The sequence below is a fragment of the Elaeis guineensis genome, chromosome 11 (genome assembly GCF_000442705.2).
Source record: "Elaeis guineensis isolate ETL-2024a chromosome 11, EG11, whole genome shotgun sequence".
Lineage (NCBI taxonomy): Eukaryota > Viridiplantae > Streptophyta > Magnoliopsida > Arecales > Arecaceae > Elaeis > Elaeis guineensis.
In genome coordinates, this window is record NC_026003.2 from 16,983,757 (window position 1) to 17,002,831 (window position 19,075).

Genomic DNA, 19,075 nt, shown 5'->3' on the forward strand with positions numbered 1-19,075 from the left:
AGTGTTCGATAATCTGCAGAAATCTATCTCTCAAAGCTCACACCAGACTCCCTAAATATCATTGTCAGAGCCATTCTATAAGGTAAGGGAGCCTTGGATCTATTCAAAGCCTCCCTTATGGCATCAATCATCAAGAATGGCAGATTTAGTGAAGACTCAGAGACTACATGATGTATTAAACAGTATGGCAGGAGAGGCTTGAACAGAAACTTGAGCAGTCCTCTTCCTTCTTTCTTTAGCCTTCAAAGATCTCACTGACTTCCTTCTCTGTGGCAACCGCATCTTGGGGGCCATTGTCCCAATGAGAGCAAGAGAACCGATCAAGAGAATAGAGAAGGGTGAAGGATGGATGAAAATGAGGAGAAGAAAAGATTTTAGGGGTGATTGTCTCAAATTTTGGAGATTAGGACTTGAGATTTTGATGGAGAGCAAGAGGAAGATGGTTTTGATCAAGGATATGCCGAAAGAATGTGTTTGCTCGAGAATTTGAGGTAGAAATTCAAGATTTTTGGACAGATTTATGGCCGATGGAGAGCTTGAAGAAGTGTTTTCAATTTGGGATGAGAAGAAGAGGAAGAAGCATAGTGATTGAGTCACCCCACTTAAGTTTTAAGAGAGGAATTAAATGGGTCAGCTCACAGAAAACCCATTTGCTCTATCAATTGGGATGCCTCATCCAGAAAAACATCAAGCGATGTAAAAATAATTTAAAAAAAAATCAAGAGAAAAAATTTGAAAAGACTTATATCGACTTGAGATGATCATGAAGAGTCTAGGTAAATTTTGGTATGATTTTTGATGAAATATTTCAATGAAAAAAAATCTGAGATTATATCTGAATAATACTGATGATTTTTTAATTGACTTGAATAATCTCAGAAAAAAGATAGATGCTTTCCAAAATTAAGATGATGAAGTCAAGAGATTTTGGATAGATTTTGAGAGTGAAATTATAATTGGAGATCAAGCAGAAGAATCTAAGATGTCCAATTTTTTTCTAATTTTATAAAATTTATTTTTATTTAATACTTTGATAAAAATATTAGCTAATTGCTTTTCAGTATTTATGTATTTAAGTGCTACATCATTATTTTGAACATGTTCTCTTATAAAGTGATGTCTAATTTCAATATGTTTTGACCTAGAGTATTGAATTAGATTTTTGATCAAATTAATGATACTAGTATTATCATATCTTATGAGAATATTTTTAAGTTTAATACTAAAATCTATGAGCTGTTACTTAATCCATAGAATTTGAGTATAGCAACTTTAGCTGCGATGTACTCGACCTCGATCGTGGACAATTCTATCGAATTTTACTTCTTGCTAAACCAAGAGATTAACTTCACTCCTAAAAATTGGCAAGTTCCACTAGTACTCTTTCTATCTAATCTACATCTAGTAAAGTCTGCATCTGAGTAACCTATTAGGTTCAGAGAAGATTGCTAAACCAAAGTCCTAGATTTTATGTTCCTTTTAAGTATTTGAAAATTCTTGTAACAGCATTTAAGTGAGATTTCTTAGAATTTGATAGATATCTAACACACATACATACACTGAATATTATATCAGGTCTACTAGCAGTAAGATATAACAAAGAGCCTATCATGCCTCTATCAAGCTTTGAATCAACATTCTTGTCATGTTCATCTTTATCTAATTTACAAAAGGATCATAGGTGTACTTATATTTTTGAGCTCTCCATTCTAAATTTTTTTAATAGTTTTTTATGTACTTACTTTGAGTGATGGAGATCCCTTCTTTCATTTGCTTGATCTGAAGTTCGAGGAAGAAAGTGACTTCTCCCATCATGCTCATCTCGAACTCTCCTTGCATGAGCTTGACAAATTCTTGACACAAAGCTTCATTAGTAGATCTAAATATAATATCATCAATATATATTTGTATAACTAGATTTTTTTATCTTTTCTTTTTATAAAAAGAATTGTATCTATTTTTTCTCTTGAAAATCTATTTTCTAATAAGAACTTATTTAATCTTTCATACCAAGCCCTAGGGGCATGTTTTAAACCATACAATACTTTGTTTAACTTAAATATATGATCTGGATATTCATGATTTTCAAATCTAGAGGTTGCTCTACATATACTTCTTCAGCAATATAACCATTTAGAAAAGACTTTTAACATCTATTTTAAAATAATTTAAAGTTCATGAAATATGAAAAAGCAAGCAGCATTCTTATGGCTTCTAGTCTAGCAACATGTGCAAATATTTCATCAAAATCAATTTCTTCTTGTTGATTATATCTTTTAGCAACTAATCTTATTTTATTTCTGATTACATTACCATCTTCATCTAATTTATTCTATATACCCATTTTGTTTCGATTATTGGATGATTTTTAGGTCTAGCAAAAAGAGTCTATACATTTTTCTTTCAAATTGATTTAGCTCTTCTTGCATGACAATTATCCAGTTATAGTCTTTTTCAGCTTCATCTATTATTTTAGTTTTAGGTGTGAAATAAAAGCTACATAATTACATATATCTCTAAAGAGAATCTAGTTCTTATCCCTTGTGTCGATCACCAATGATTAATTCTTTGGGTGATTATGGATATACCTCTATTCTCTTGGAAGATTACTTGTATCTTGAGATTGTTCTTGAATGTTTAAATCATTTATCCTTTCATTCTCATGTTTTGCTTCCAATTGTTCTTGTTTCGCTCATTTGAGTCATTGATGGTGAGCTCTTTCATTCCATCTTCTATGATATCTGCATCATCAGCACTCTCTCTCTTCTTTGTTAGAAGATCATTAACTTCATAAAAACTATATGAATTGATTCTTCCACTATTAGTATTTTTTATTAAATATTCTAAAAATTTTACTAGAAGTAGAATAATCGAGAAAGATAGCTTCATCAGATTTAGCATCAAATTTATCTAACCTATCTTTGTCATTATTTAAAGCAAAACAGCGGCAACCAAAAATATGAAAATATCCTATGTTAGGTTTTTACCTTTCCATAATTCATAAAGTATTTTCTTTAGAATTGATCTTATTAAAGAACGGTTTAAGATATAACATACTGTGTTGATTGCTTCTGTCCAAAAATACTTTAGGAGCTTGCTTTCACATAGCATGGTATGGGCCATTTCTTCAACGATCCTATTTTTTTCTCTACTACTCTATTTTGTTGTGGTATTCTAAATGTTGAAAAATTATGATCTATATCTTTTTATCATAATTTTTTTTAAATTTTTATTTTCAAATTCAGTGCCATGATCACTACGAATTAAATAATTGATAAATTTTTTTCATTTAAAATTTTTGATAAAATTTAAAAATACTGAAAATACTTCATCTTTAGATGCTAAAAATAAAATTTAAGTAAAACACGAAAAATCATCATCAATAATTATAAAATCATATCTTTTACCTCCTAGACTAGTTATCCTTATAAGACCAAACAAATCCATATGTAAAAATTCTAAAGGTTTAAAACTTGAAATAATATTCTTAAATTTAAAAGAAACTCTTATTTATTTATCTAATTGACATGCATCACAAATTTTATCTTTGTCAAAACTTATTTTTGACAAACCAAAAATCAAATTCTTTTTAATGATTTTAGAAAGTGTGTGCATACTAATATGTACAAGTCTACGATACCAAAGCTAACTAGTCTCATTGATTTTAGCATTCATGACCACAAGATATTGCATGTTTTGTATGAAAAGATTATTCAAATCAACCATGCAAATATTGCCATGCCTATGCCCGATGAATCTAGTGCTATCATCAAAAAGACTAGTTACAATGCACATAGATGATTCAAAAATTACTTTATAACTTTTATCACATAATTGACTAATACTTAAAAGATTATGCTTGAAACCATCTATAAATAAAATATTTTCAATACAAGTGGAGGGAGTGATATCAATGTTACCAATACTGATGATCTTTTTTTGTCATTATCTTTAAAGATGACCATCCCTTCATTTTTAGCTTTCAATGTGATGAATTGAGATTCATCATCAGTCATGTATCTTGAGCATTCACTATCAAGATACCACTTCCATTTTGTTGCTTGGGATGCAAGACACATTTACACACATAAAATCAAGCTTTAACTTTAGGTACCTAAGCTAACTTGAGTCCTTTGGGGTTAATCACAATGATTCCTTTTGGAACCCATATTTTCTTAATATTTGTATCAATAAATTTATTTGATAAGCATGTATAAGCTTTATGTCCTACTTTGTCATATTTAAAATAAATAATATTTGATAATTTGCTCATGGATGTATTAATAAAAATATTTTTAAAAACTTTTATTTTCTAAGAGTATTATAGCCAAGTCCGGCTTTATTATACACAGCTTTTTGACTATCAATAATTATTTAAAGTTTATTTAAACTTAGAGTAAATCTATCAACTATTGATTTTAATTTGGTTATCTCTACTTTTAGATCCTGATTTTCTTTTACAAGAGTTGTGTTTAAGTCTGAAATTTTATCTTTTTCTTTCAATAGAGTTTGATTCTTTATTTTTAATTCTTTATTTTTGCTGTCAATTTTTTTTTTCTTGAGCTAATGCTTGATTTTTTAATTTAGATTTTTATTTTTAAATCTTAATTTTCTTAGATCATTTAAAAGGTCATGAAAAGTTTTTTGTAGTTCATCATAAGAAAATTTATTTTGAGTTTTAAGGGTTACCTTATTTTCATGTACCATAGGGCACAGGTTGGCTTCTTCATTAGATTCTTCATCTGAAGTGGAGTCATCACTGTCGCTCTATGTGGCCATCATTGTATTTTTCTTTTTGAACTTCTTCTGACCTTTTTTGAGCTGGGACAGTCCAATCTGAAGTGGTCTGACTTTTTGCACTCATAACAAATGATGGACTACTCTTTTTTCTTTTCTTTACTTGGCTCTCCCTTAGCTGGTGATCTTCTCTTGGTCTCTTGTCTTCTTTTCTTTATAAAATATCTAAATTTTCTGATGATTAAGGCTAAGTCCTCATCTTCTTCACTGTTCTCTAATTTTTCTGAATCTTCTTCTTTTTGAGCTGTTGTTTTGAGAGCTATTGTCTTCTTTTTTCTGATCTCTTCTTCAGAATGTTGCTTTATGGTTAGCTCGTGAGTCATGAGGGATCCAAATAGCTCCTCCAAAAATAAAATGTTTAAGTCTTTGGCTTCTTGAATCACAGTGACTTTTGTCTCCCATGATCTTGGTAGAGACCTAAGCACTTTTCTTATAAAATCACTGTTAGAATAACACTTACCAAGACTTTTTAGATTGTTTATGATGTCAGTGAAATAAGTAAATATTTGAGTTATTGACTCTTTAGGATCTATTTTAAATAATTCATTGTTGTGCAGAAGCATATTAATTTTAGACTCTTTAACTTGGTTTGTGCCTTCATGTGTGACTTCTAACATGTCCCAAATTTCTTTAGCTAATTACAAATAGAAATATGGTTAAATTTATTTGTATCTAAGGCACAATATAAGATATTCATGGCTTTAGCATTAAGCTGAGCCATTTTCTTATCAAATTCATCTCATTCACCTTTCGACTTAGGGAGAGACATACCATCAATCAATTTAGTGGGTGTATGGAGTCTATTTACTATGATACTCTACATATCATAGTCAAGTACTTGAATGAAAATTCTCATCTGAGCTTTTTAATAGATGTAGTTTGACCCATTGAAAAGTAGAAGTCAGTTTGTGGATTGCTCCTCGGCTAGAGATGTACCAAATTGGGCTGCCACGGATCTTTGGCTCTTGATAGTTAAATCAAATAAGGGCTAGAGCATCGGGCTCTGATACCACTTGTTTCTCAGATATAGAGCCCAAGAGGGGGGTGAATTGGATCTTTTTAAAATTTGTGTGATTACTGAACTCAAGTAATGTGTTATACTTATTGAGTGGAGTAAATAAATTAGCTAAGAGAATGAAATCAACCTCAAATAACAAGTAAGCAAGTAGAAAGTATAAAAAATAAATAAAGAGATGCAAGCACAATAAACACAAGAAATTTATAGTGGTTCGATACCAACCTTGCACCTACATCTACTCTCCAAGTTCCTACTTGAAAATTTGATCTACTAAAAGGATTACAAGATATAACTCATCAGATAACACCGACTCTTGCTATCCAAGTAAGAATACTTATTTTTTGGGTATAAGCCAACCCACAACACTTTGATTTTAGATTTGGATCAACCTATCCGAGTTTTGGAACACCTCAAAACTCAAAACCCAAAATACAATAGCAAAAACACAGTGTACAAGAATTTCAGCACAACAGTCTCTTAAATAAGTATAATAAATATAATAAAAATATAATACTTAAGGAGAAGAAGCTTTTGCTGAATATCCTCAATTGATTGGTGCACTTGAATGCAGCTGGAGAGTGGTTGGTGAGTTGATTGAATGCTTCTTTCCTCTCTTTTAGAGATTTTCTTTACTTTCACGAGTGTGAGCTTGAATGCATAAATCATGATTGATTTTTTACCTCAAGAGAGCATTTATAACCTTTATTTAGAATTGAGAGTATCTTAGTGTCGGTTAAGAGCCATTGAAGAGTGTTTAATGCACATTAAATGTATCAAAAATGAACTGAAAACTAGCCGTTATGAGGTTCGCCTAGAATGGGACATCCCATGGGTCGTCCCACTGTGATTGGAAAGTCCCATGAGTCACCTCATTTGGCCAGTCTGAAAAACAAATTCTCTCTTTTGGTCTCAAGGTCTTAGGGGTCGTCCCACTGCGTGCTACAAGCCAAAAACAGAATGTGCCGGCTACTCAATGGAAGGGGATGACCCAGTTGGATCGCCTCATTTTGTTTCAATCCGATTTTTCATATATTTAAGGTTCGAAACTTATCAGAACACTGTCAAATGCTCTTAAATGAATGTAAATATATTTGACATTTTCAAAAGGCTTCAAAAACATCTCCAACTTGCAGAAATTTCAACTTTAGCACACTTGATGGAGCTTTTCAAACTCAATATTTTGGACTATCTGAAACATCACTAAAATATTTTTCAAAGATAAAAAACTCATTAGTAGTCCCCTCAAATGATTTGTGATCATCAAAATTAATTTTTGGAGCAACACACTTAATCAATACAAAAAAATTCAACCAGTAACAACCTTGTGATATTACTTTGTTGGAAAAACTACATTCATGGACAATAATGCTGTAAACTTTTTTTTCTTCTTTGTACAATTAAATAAGATATCGCAAAGCAACAATAATCTTTATGATCTAATCGGGCAATTAATAAGTGAAAATAATTAAGTAACCCATAAAAAAATATCATAATTTAATGTGAATCTTTCATTATTTAGAATAATAAAATTATTATAGATTTTTTTTAGATCAATTAGAGATTACATAAATATATCATCAAGAACAAATCTCAAATTTCGTAATAAAAAATAATCATCACTAATAAAGTGGATTGCAATAGTAAACAGAGGGCATATTTCATCAGATATGTGAATACTTGAAATAATTAATGAAAAAAAGGCTTTTCAAAGATCGAAACCATTCAATTTATAGCTCTCAATGTTGGAGATAATATATTTCTTTTTTAGCAAAATTAGAATATAATCAGTCATCCAATTGTTTGATAAAATAATTTTTCTTTTTGCCACCTCTATTTCTTTGCTGTACAAACTCCTCTCAGTTGCCACAACAATTCGACCCAACCAATATGTGAACTAAACACCAACGTTTCCTTTCTTTGTTTTTTCTTAAACATATGTGGGTCCCATATGAGGAGAAACCACACAATAGGGCCAAACTAATCCACCATGGTTAATGAAATTGTAGAAGTCAATAGTCTAAATACTAATTGTGGGAGCGTCCAAGTTCAAGTTCCCCCTGATCTAAAGGGTCGGATGGTACTCAGTTCTCAAAGCTTTCGGTTGGTCCGATTACTAGGTCTTCCAAGCTAAATTTTCTATGAGACTGTCTTGGCTGACTAACCATTATAATTTAACAGTGCAGTTTCTCGAGACGCCCCAAATAGAGATCTTAGAATAATTCAATAAAGGGAATAGGTCCAACTCATGAATCCTCTCAAAATCTAATATCTAATCTTTTACCAAGTCTGAAAAAAAATGAGACAATTCCAAAAAATACTCAAATGCTTGTTCACATCTTTCCAAATCAAAGAGAATCTTATAAGGTTCCTTGTAACTCTCACACCAACATACGTTTTGGAATAGTAAGCCCTCTTTATTTGATTCTATCAGGGGTTACATGATCCATTTATGAATTTTCAAACCCACTTAGCCAACAATGTAATATTCATTTACTCAAGATTCTTACCCCTGATCCACCTTGTTTAATAAGGCAATAGAAACCACTCATCTTTGCTTCCCTTCCCAGAGGAAAGCCCTTCTTAGTTGATCAATTTTACCACGAACCCACTTTGGCAGTGTGAACACAGACATATAGTAACTTGGCAATGCCGAAAGCATAGAATTTATAAGGTCAACCTTCCTCCTCAGGGCAAATAATAAGGTCAACCTTCCTCCCTAGGACAAAAATCTCCCTTTCCAGGTAGCCAATTTAGCTCCTATTCTTTCAATTAAAGGCATGCAACAATGTTTAAGGAGCTTCTTGTCATGTAGCGGCAATCCAAGATAGGTGATAGGTAATCTACTTCTTTTATAATTCATAGCTTTGCTTCTTGGTCTTCCATGTTCAAACAGAAATCAAAATCTTATGAAAATTGATCTCGAGTTTGGGTGCACCCTCAAAGGCAAGTACGATGGCCTTTGCCGCAACAAGGCTTTCCTTCTCCCCAGCACAGCACAGAAAAGCAAAGTATCATGAGTAAATTAGAGACCTTTGATGCCTTGGAAGGCCTCACTCGAGCCAATTCCTTTAATAATGCCCATGGATCCTACCTGCTTGTGGAGTTTGCACAACACATCTCCTGCAGGGATGAACAGCACAGGCAATAACCGGTCCCTTTGCCTTAGGCTCTATCTGCACTTGATCCAATTCCTAGGTTTACTATTTACCAGAATAGCAACAGAGAAAGAAGAAGAGAAGAATTTGAATCCAGTAGCCACAAAGGTGAAATTGTCTTCTCTTGTTACAATAAAAAAAGAGCAAATTAAGCATAAGGAAAACCATTTGAAAAAATACAGCATGAATTATGCTAAAAATAAAACCAAAAAGAGAGTTCTAGTAATCTTGTTCACAAAAAAGAGGGTGTGGTTGCAGAGAACAACAGGAATTTATAAAAAAAAATTGGAGAAATTTAAGAGGAGGGAGGTAAAAGGTAATTAAAAAAGAGAAGAAAAGAAGGAAGCTCTCGATGGATAGAATGTGGTACTGATTGGTCATTTATGTAATTACAGTTGTATGTGGTTGTGGGCAGTCTTAACATTTTGAGGCATTATCCTACATCTTCGGTTTTAATTTTCTCAGGAAGCTAGTTCAAATTGTTTACTTTGTGGCTACAACAGATAGAGATCAGTCATTAAGGTGGACTCGTATCCCCTTGCATTATCTTCATTCTGGTTAACTGAAGACCCGAGTCATTTAACAAAGAAAATATGACATGTAGTCTACACAAATAGGCCAAACTATTATTAAGTTGAAAGAAAGCAGGTGACAGGTTCGGATGTCAGAAACCAATGGCTTTCCTCTGATAAATGAGATTAAATTAACTTATCAAACTTTCATATCTTGGTTTTACCAATGCTGTCATTATGAGATAAAAGGAAAAAAACTTCACCTCATTGTCAAATTATATAGATAAGTATCAGCACAATTCATTGATGCATTCTTGAACTCAAAGTCCCCTTGAATTATAGAACAAAAAAAACAGTTCGCTTACATAGAATGAAAAAGGGCTTGATATACAGGTACAACAAATTAAACCAGGGATTGTGGTGTCACCTTATTGTAGGAGATTGGTGATGATTGATTACTAATACAAAGTTACTCATACATCCTTGAATCCACAGAACACCTCAGATTGTAAAAAATAGAATCGACAGTCAAAGGTTAAATAGAGCAAAAATGGCTAGATCTGCAAGCACAACTGATCAAATAGTGCTAATGGTGTCATCTCATGCCATGGATGAAGTTGTCCATGTCGATGCACCGGGTTTGGGCCATGATTTCAGTCTATAGGCTGGAAGCCACATCTTTCGAGTCCTTCAATCTGGTTTTCAAGGACTCAATATGCTCAAGGGTCTGCACAACTTCCTCCATAGATGGACGGCTTTTAGGATCACCAGCAAGACAACTTAGAGTGAGTTGCGCTGCCTGAAGAGCACCTTTAGATGAACACTGCCCCTCGAGCTGTGGATCCATCACACGTGCAAGCTTTCTCCTGTCTGGTAGGAATGGTTTAGCCCAGTCTACCAACTTATGCTGCCCACGTGGTCGCTTCGCATCAAGTGCCCGCCGGCCAGACAGCATTTCTAGCAACACTACTCCAAATCCATATACATCACTCTTCACATATAGATGGCCTAAATGATATAAACTTTAGTCAGTACAAAGAATTGGTAAAATACAGGCATCATTGATAGGAACCACTTGAACCTTCAGAATGCTTAAACTTGAATAAGAATGCCAACATGCCATTGGACTATCTCTGAGCTAAGTGTTCAGTTCATACAGATGGAGACAAATTAGGGACAACAAGAGACCATGCATGCCCGAGGTTGTTTGGTTGAATTTTCATAATATCTGAATCGTAAATGAAGAATGAGCTAGGTTCCCTTGTAAGTCTAGGATAAATTTGATGGAGAATGACTAACGTACAATGCTGCCACCTTCTAGCTAAAGCACAACAGGAATTGAGCACTCTTTGTAAGCATGGCATCTAGTGGTCCTTCAGGGGCCCAGAACCCTCTTTATGAAATGGGTGGATCAAAAGCACCATGACTTTAGCTTTATATAAACTAGTAACTGAGAAACCGAAAGCGATGCATACCGGTAGCGATGTACTCTGGAGCTGCATATGACTCGCGTGGTGACATGGGAGTCGCCACCAGTTGGCCCATTCTTTGCCAACCCGAAATCGGAGAGTTTTGCATTGTAGTTCTATGCATGAAGCAAAATTCAATTAGTTCAGTACCTCTTGAGAAGAATCTTTTGATTTTTTTGGGAGGCACAGAGAAGAAAAATACTGAGTCAAGAAGAATGTTGGAAGCCTTGAAATCCCTGTAGATGACTTGTTTCTCTGATGCATGTAAGAACAAAAGACCACGAGCAGCACCTATCGCTATCTTCAGCCTCAGGCTCCATGAGAGTGGCCGGTGAGCTATCCCTCCTGCCAAAAAGTGACATGGTATTGCATTGGATCATGGACTAGAAAAAGAGATAATGCCATTAGCTAAACATAACATTCTCATTTAGAGTGCTGTAATCAAGATTATTGAATTCAATATATAGTGTGGCATATATGAGAATAGTCAGTGATAGGATATTGATTTTGCTTAAGATCCTTATTTGGATTTTATGTTATGGTATGGCAAAAAATTTTGTAATTGTAAACAGTGTGAGACCTATTGAAAACCAGTAGTTTTCATTGTAGGACTCACTTCTGAAGAGGTGATTCTCTAAGCTCCCCTTTGCCATGAACTCATACACAAGGAGAAGTTCCTTATCCTCCCAGCAATAACCCAAGAGTTTGACGAGGTTTGGATGCAAAAGCCTTCCCAAAAAATTCACTTCGGACTGCATTTCCCACCAAGAATAGAACAAATATATAAATTAATGAAATAACCTAACATGCATACTGTTAAACAACACCTACTAATTAATCTAACAATGCTAGCAACCTTTATGAATGATTATAAAAAAAAAAAAAAAATTCAAAGTGCAAGGCCTCAAGCTTCTTTTTCTAATATACCTTTCAACACTTTTTTAAAGCAAAAGATATGATAAGTGTGCATTTATAAGAAACAAGGAGGACATTGTGGAGGTCCTATGAATTAAATAAAGATCAAATCAACTTAAATTTACTAAGAATATATGAAAAGCCAGAAATGTCTGGAACGAAATTTTGATAGAATATGTAATGGTGGTGGAACATACAACAATAGTATGAGAAACTATATAAAACAATGGAGAATACAACTTTTTCTCACAAACCCTTCTCCTTTTTTTTCTATTCTGGATACCACTTCACCACACCGTCAATTCTACAACAACCACCTATTTATAGGTATAAGAAATGACCTTTTGACTCCCCTAATAAATTTATCATTTAGACTTCCCATGTGACTCTTGGATTTTCCATGTGACTCTTGGCTTTTCCATGTGACTTTTGGTTTTTCCATGTGACTCTTGGTTTTTCCCACTTCAATTAAGTTTACAAAATGACCTTTGGATTTCTTCAAATATATTTAATATTTGCTTTTTCCAACACCCCCCTTAAACTTAATTGTTCTTTCTTCATCATGCCAAGAGAACTTTTAAACTTGGTGAAGAGCTCTGCTCCTAATGGTTTAGTGAATATGTCGGCAACTTGATCTTGTGTCTTCACATACAGTAGCTCTACTTCTTTGTTCTTCACATGTTCCCGGATTGAATGAAAACGCACATCAATATGCTTGCTTCTTTGATGATACACCGGGTTCTTTCCTAGTGCAATAGCCGACTTGCTGTCAATGCTTATCTTGGTAGGTTCCTTTTGCTCAAAATGAACTTCCTTCAGCAAGCTTCTTAGCCATATAGCATGTGATACACATGCGGATGCAGCAACATATTCGGCTTCACATGTAGAAAGAGTAACAATAGGTTGCTTCTTTGACATCCATGAAAAAACTGCATCTCCCATAGAAAATACAAATCCGGAAGTACTCTTCCGATCATCCATGTCTCCAGCCCAATCACTATCCGAATAGCCCACAAGTTCAAAGTTACTATGATGAGAATAAAATAGTCCATCAGTAATAGTACCTTGGATGTAACGAAGAATTCTCTTTGCTGCCTTCCAGTGCATTAATTTGGGCTCCTCCATGAATCTGCTGACTAGGCCGACTGCATATAGAATATCCGGCCTAGTACATGTCATGTACCTCAGACATCCTACCAAGCTTCTAAAGAGAGTAGGGTCCACAATCTCTCCTTCATCTTCTTTTGACAGCTTTGCTCCACAATCAACGGGGGTGCTTATAGGGTTACAATCTTTCATCTTGAATTTCTTCAAGATTTCTTTGGCATAACCTTCTTGAGATAAGAAAATTCCTTTTTGATATTGTTTGACCTCCAAACCCAGAAAATATGTCATTAACCCCATGTCTGTCATCTCAAACTCCTTCATCATGGCATGCTTGAACTCCTCAAACATTTGTAGATTATTACCTGTAAAAATAAGATCATCCACATACAAACACACAAGTAGAATGTTAGAATTTTTCTCCTTTACATACACAGCATGCTCATAGGGACATTGCTTGAAGCCATTTGCTTTGAAGTAGCCATCAATTCTTGAGTTCCATGCTCTTGGAGCTTGTTTTAAACCATAAAGTGCCTTCCTTAGCTTTAAAACCTTCTCTTCATGTCCCTTCTTCACATACCCTTTGGGTTGTTCAACATATACTTCTTCTTCTAGAAAGCCATTTAGAAATGCCGACTTCATATCTAACTGGTAGATGTTCCAATTACTCTGTGCAGCCAAAGAAATCACCAGACGAATGGTCTCCATGCGTGCTACGGGAGCAAATACCTCCTCGTAGTCAATTCCGGCTTGCTGCTTGTAGCCTTTAGCTACTAATCGAGCCTTATATTTCTCCACCTTTCCTTCTGCATTCTTCTTTACCTTATATACCCATTTCACTCCAATGGGTTCATGACCTTCTGGAAGAGTAATAAGTTTCCATGTGTTATTCTTCTGGATTGCCTTCATCTCTTCATTCATGGCCATCCTCCAGTTTTCATTCTTCACTGCTTCTTCAAAAGAGATTACATCCTCATTAGCATATAAACAAATGAGATTAAGGGGACTCGTCACCTCATAGAGATCTTGAATGCTTCTTGTCTTTCTGGATTCTTCATTTGAAGATGGAGATCTCGTGCTAGGTGATGAAGGTGATATGGGATCTTCAACTTGAGCCTTCACTTGTTCTTCTTCTTCTTGCACCTCTATCATGTTGGTGCCCCAATTCCAGATTCCTTCTTCATTGAATTTCACATCACGGCTTATGAGGATCTTCTTCGCCTTTGGATCATAAAGTTTGTATGCCTTGGATCTCTGATCATATCCTATAAAGATGCAAGGATAACTCTTGTCATCAAGCTTGCTTCTCCTTTGATCTGGGATGTGTGCATAGGCAATGCAACCAAATACTCTCAGATGAGATACATCTGGCCTATATCCATTCCATGCTTCTTGAGGGGTCCTTCCTTCAAGATTCTTTGTTGGGCAGCGGTTGAGAATGTATACCGCACAATTCACAGCTTCCGCCCAAAACTCTTTTGGCATTTCTTTCGTCTTCAACATGCTTCTCACCAAGTCAAGAATGGTCCGATTCTTCCTTTCTGCTATGCCGTTTTGTTGGGGTGAGTATGGTGCAGTCAAAGTCCTCCAAATACCTTGAGATTTGCAGAACTCCTCAAATGCCTTCGAGGTGAACTCTCCTCCTCGATCTGATCTCAAAGCTTTGATTTTGCACCCGGTTTGGTTCTCCACAAGAGCTTTGAACCTTTTGAATGTCTCCAGGGCCTCACGTTTCTCCTTCAAGAGATACACCCAAGTTTTTCTGCTAAAATCATCAATAAATGTTAGAAAATAATGACGACCTCCAAATGAGGCCGGTGTGATGGGACCACAAATATCCGTATGGATGAGTTGCAAAGGCCTTCGGGCTTGATGAAATGACTCTTTTGGAAAGCTAGCTCTTGAGTGTTTTCCAATAATACATCCTTCACATATTCCTTCAGGGGTATCCTCAATGAGAGGTAATCCTTTCACCATTGCCTTCGAAGATAAGAGTTTCAAGGAACCAAAGTTCACATGCCCGAACCTCAAGTGCCATAGCCATGTGTCATCCTTCATGCATGCACTCAAGCACTTTGTCATAACATACTTGATGTTCAATATAAACATTCGGTTCTTGGTCATAGGTACTTTTGCAATCAGCTGATCATGTTTTCTTAAGTAAAGATATCTACCTTCCATAACAACATCAAATTCTTTTTCTAATAATTGACCAAGACTTAAGATATTTGTTTTCATATTAGGCACATAGTAAACATTAGAAATGAACTGTTGAGAACCATTCTTGAGTTGAATTAGGATTTTACCTATCCCCTTCACTTGAACTTTTGAGGTATCACCGAAAGAAACATTGCCTTCCACTGTCTCATCTAACTCTTTGAATATGTGTTTGTACCCGCACATATGATTGCTTGCACCGGTATCCAAGTACCAAATATTTTCATTGGAACCTTCTTCTCCCTTCTCTGCTAGTAGCAAGATACCATCTTCTCCTTCCTCCTTCTTTGCATAGTTGACCTTCTCATGCACTTGGTTATTCTCATTATGGTAACATTCTGAGGAGTAATGACCATATTTACCACAAGTATAACATTTAATTTTACTTTTGTCATACCTTCGTCCTCCTCTTGAGAAACCTCGTTGCCTTCTTCCGCCAGAGGGACCTTGTGTGCTTTCTTCATTAGGTAAGACTCCTGTGCCTCCTCTTCCTCTGCCATGTCCAAAGGAACCTCGTCCTCGTCCACGGCCTCGTCCATGACCGTATCCGCGGGTATAACTATGACCGCGATTTATTTGACTGCTTTCACTAGTTGGGCCATCCTTCTTCTCATTGATGGTGAGCTTGCACTTCAAGGCTTGCTCCAAGGATTCTTCTTTCCGCATCAAGATCCTTTGCTCATGGACTTGTAGAGAACCCATGAGTTCATCAACTGTCATAGTGTCCACATCTTTGGACTCTTCAATTGCAGCTACAACATAGTCAAACTTCTGATCCAAGGATCTTAGGATCTTCTCCACCACACGCTTGTCCTCTACATTCTCACCATTTCTTTTCATTTGGTTTACATTAGAAAGAACCTTTGTGAAGTAATCCGAGATGGATTCTCCTTCCTTCATCTTCAAAGTCTCGAACTCGCCTCTCAACATTTGGAGGCGCACCTTCTTCACTTTCTCAACGCCCTTATGAGCGTTCTCAAGGATCTCCCAAGCTTGTTTTGAGTTGGTGGCACAAGCAACCTTCTCGAATCCGGCTTCATCTAGCCCTTGATAGATGAAATAAAGGGCCTTCTTGTCTTTTTTTCTTTGATCGACAAGCGCCGTTCTTTGTGCCGCCGTTTGTGCGCGGTCATCTTGGGGTTCTTCATATCCCTTTTCAACAACCTCCCAAATATCTTGAGAGCCTAGCAATGCCTTCATTTGGATGCTCCAATTCTCATAATTGGTGGTGGTGAGTCGTGGAATGGGGAATTGCATGCTGTTGGACATATTTCCAACCTCCGAGCTCTGATACCACTTTGATAGAATATGTAATGGTGGTGGAACATACAACAATAGTATGAGAAACTATATAAAACAATGGAGAATACAACTTTTTCTCACAAACCCTTCTCCTTTTTTTTCTATTCTGGATACCACTTCACCACACCGTCAATTCTACAACAACCACCTATTTATAGGTATAAGAAATGACCTTTTGACTCCCCTAATAAATTTATCATTTAGACTTCCCATGTGACTCTTGGATTTTCCATGTGACTCTTGGCTTTTCCATGTGACTTTTGGTTTTTCCATGTGACTCTTGGTTTTTCCCACTTCAATTAAGTTTACAAAATGACCTTTGGATTTCTTCAAATATATTTAATATTTGCTTTTTCCAACAAATTTAACATGCCTGAGAGGAAAAAAATTATAAATCAATTTCATAAAAATGTGAGAAATATAATAAAACTATTCAGTTATCACACCAAATCATATTAATGAAAAAGTGAAAGGACTAAACATCCGCATTTGTTAAATTCATCTCGATCATGAAAGAAAAATAATTGGTAAATTGAAAAGAATAAGGCAAATTTTTAGTCAAAGAAAAATAAACGATGTATGTATCACAAAATTGAAGTATACTAACAAATTAATAATAACAATGAACAAGGAGAAAATACTCAAACAATAACACCAAAGCTTATTAACTTTCTATTGACTCCCAATGCATGGAAGAGTGAAAAAGTAGAGATTATATGCTCTCCGAAATAATAAAGAAACACCTAAAAACAGCTACACAAAACAGAAAAAGTCCCTGAATTGAATGAATTTAAGCAATCACCAGCCATTGCTCCAACCCTTGCATGCTCTCAGGATTTAGTTTCTTAACAGCGACCACCATCCCGGCCATACTCTTGGAAGGATTCAGAGTCTTCTCATCGAACCATCCTTTGTACACTCTCCCAAAACCTCCTTCGCCGAGGATGGTGTATGGCTTGAAGTTCCTGGTGGCACTCTTCAATTCAGCAAATGTAAAGACCCGGAGGTTTGGCACCTCCAGGATGCGGCCCTCCTGGTACACCTCATCCATGCTCACGCCACTGCCCATGGACTGCCTGAAGGTGCTGTTGCTGATGCTTGATAGGTTTGGTGTGGTGGTGGTGCTGCTGGTAGTCTTCGACGTCCCGCATCCTTGTGCATTGGAAGACAGAAAGAACAGAAAGATGAGATATTGATAACAAGCCAATTCCAAGTTACAAGCTATTGAAGGAGTTAACATTCAGTCGTAATTGGTGAGAAAGACGAGATATTAATAACAAACCAAATTATATTTCAAGGCCTTATTTCTTCCCAATATTTTTGCTTAGTAACCATACTGGACACTTCAGAAAAGCTTGAAGCTGTATTTTTTGTTGTTGTTGTTCCTTTCTTGTTGTTGTAAACTTATAATCAAACAATAAGACAAGGAAAGAAAACTATTAAAAAGCATCCATTGGGAATGAATGATGAGAAGAATAAAACCAAAGGCAGAGTTTTTATATATAACCTTGATCATAAATAGAGGGCATAATAAACAACCAGAATTTATTAAGAAAATGGTTATTACAAAAAAATGGAGAATTTGGTATGGAGTAAGCATCTATTTCTATACAATTAGCGGCATGAAAGAACAATAGCAAGATTATACCTATGAAGAAGAAGGGAAGCAAATCATGAGCAATACCTGGACTGGGACACCAGCTGTTTGTTGGGCTCGAAAATTTCACAGGAGCACCGATGCAGTTCCCCATTTTAAATTCCTATTTTTCTCCTCTCTTTTCACCTATGGCTTCCCTCCTTCACTCTTTCTTACTCCCAGAAGTTAGAGAGCCAGAGAGAGAGAAAACGAGAGGAAAGGAAAGGGAGACAAGGAGAAGAAAAGGCAGAAAGAAAGCGAGGAAGGAGGAGGGAAGGAAGGGAGAAAGAAAGTAAGGGGAGGGGGAAGATGTTTTACGATCACCCTATCGTGCCCTTCTCTTCCTGGCGTTGGCGTCGAGCTATATAACGGCAGACGTCAAGAAAGTTGGTAAACTTTGATTCTGAGCCTCTGTTTTCACCTTGGTTTTTTTGGTTTACTTACCCATGGAGCACTAGCCACCAAGGCAGCGCTATTTCTACTCCCACCATCATGATCATTTCTTTATCTCTATTAAGTATTGGTACGGTCGCCACTATATTCACCACTTCCCGTCCAACGTGGCAGGCGGAGATTGGTTTTTCCACCGGGTTTAGGCCATTAAGCACCAAAAGCAGCATCATCTCAGTGCAGATTGGATACCGTACATATTGGTGTCCAATATTATTTTTTTTTAAATTATAAAAATATTCTTGAGCCTGTTTGAACGATTAGGTTGAAAGTTTCATTCAATTTATGGATTGGATCAATATAATCAGTTAGGTAATAAAAAATTTGATCTATCCGATTCTATAAAAAAAAAAAAATTATTGAGATTTTTTTTTACTCTCTATGAGAACTAAATTGGTCCACTTCAAAACTACTTCTGAATACTTATAAATATATAGATCCGACCAAATACATAATTTTATTATCTAGCTGATAACGCTTACTCAATATGCAAGGTCAAT

General features: G+C 35.5%; 1 pseudogene; it reads right to left on the minus strand.

The window, feature by feature from the left end:
* Positions 1-10,140: 10,140 nt before the first annotated feature.
* On the minus strand, positions 10,141-18,364 carry LOC109505010 (probable serine/threonine-protein kinase PIX13; annotated as a pseudogene).
* Positions 18,365-19,075: the final 711 nt, after the last annotated feature.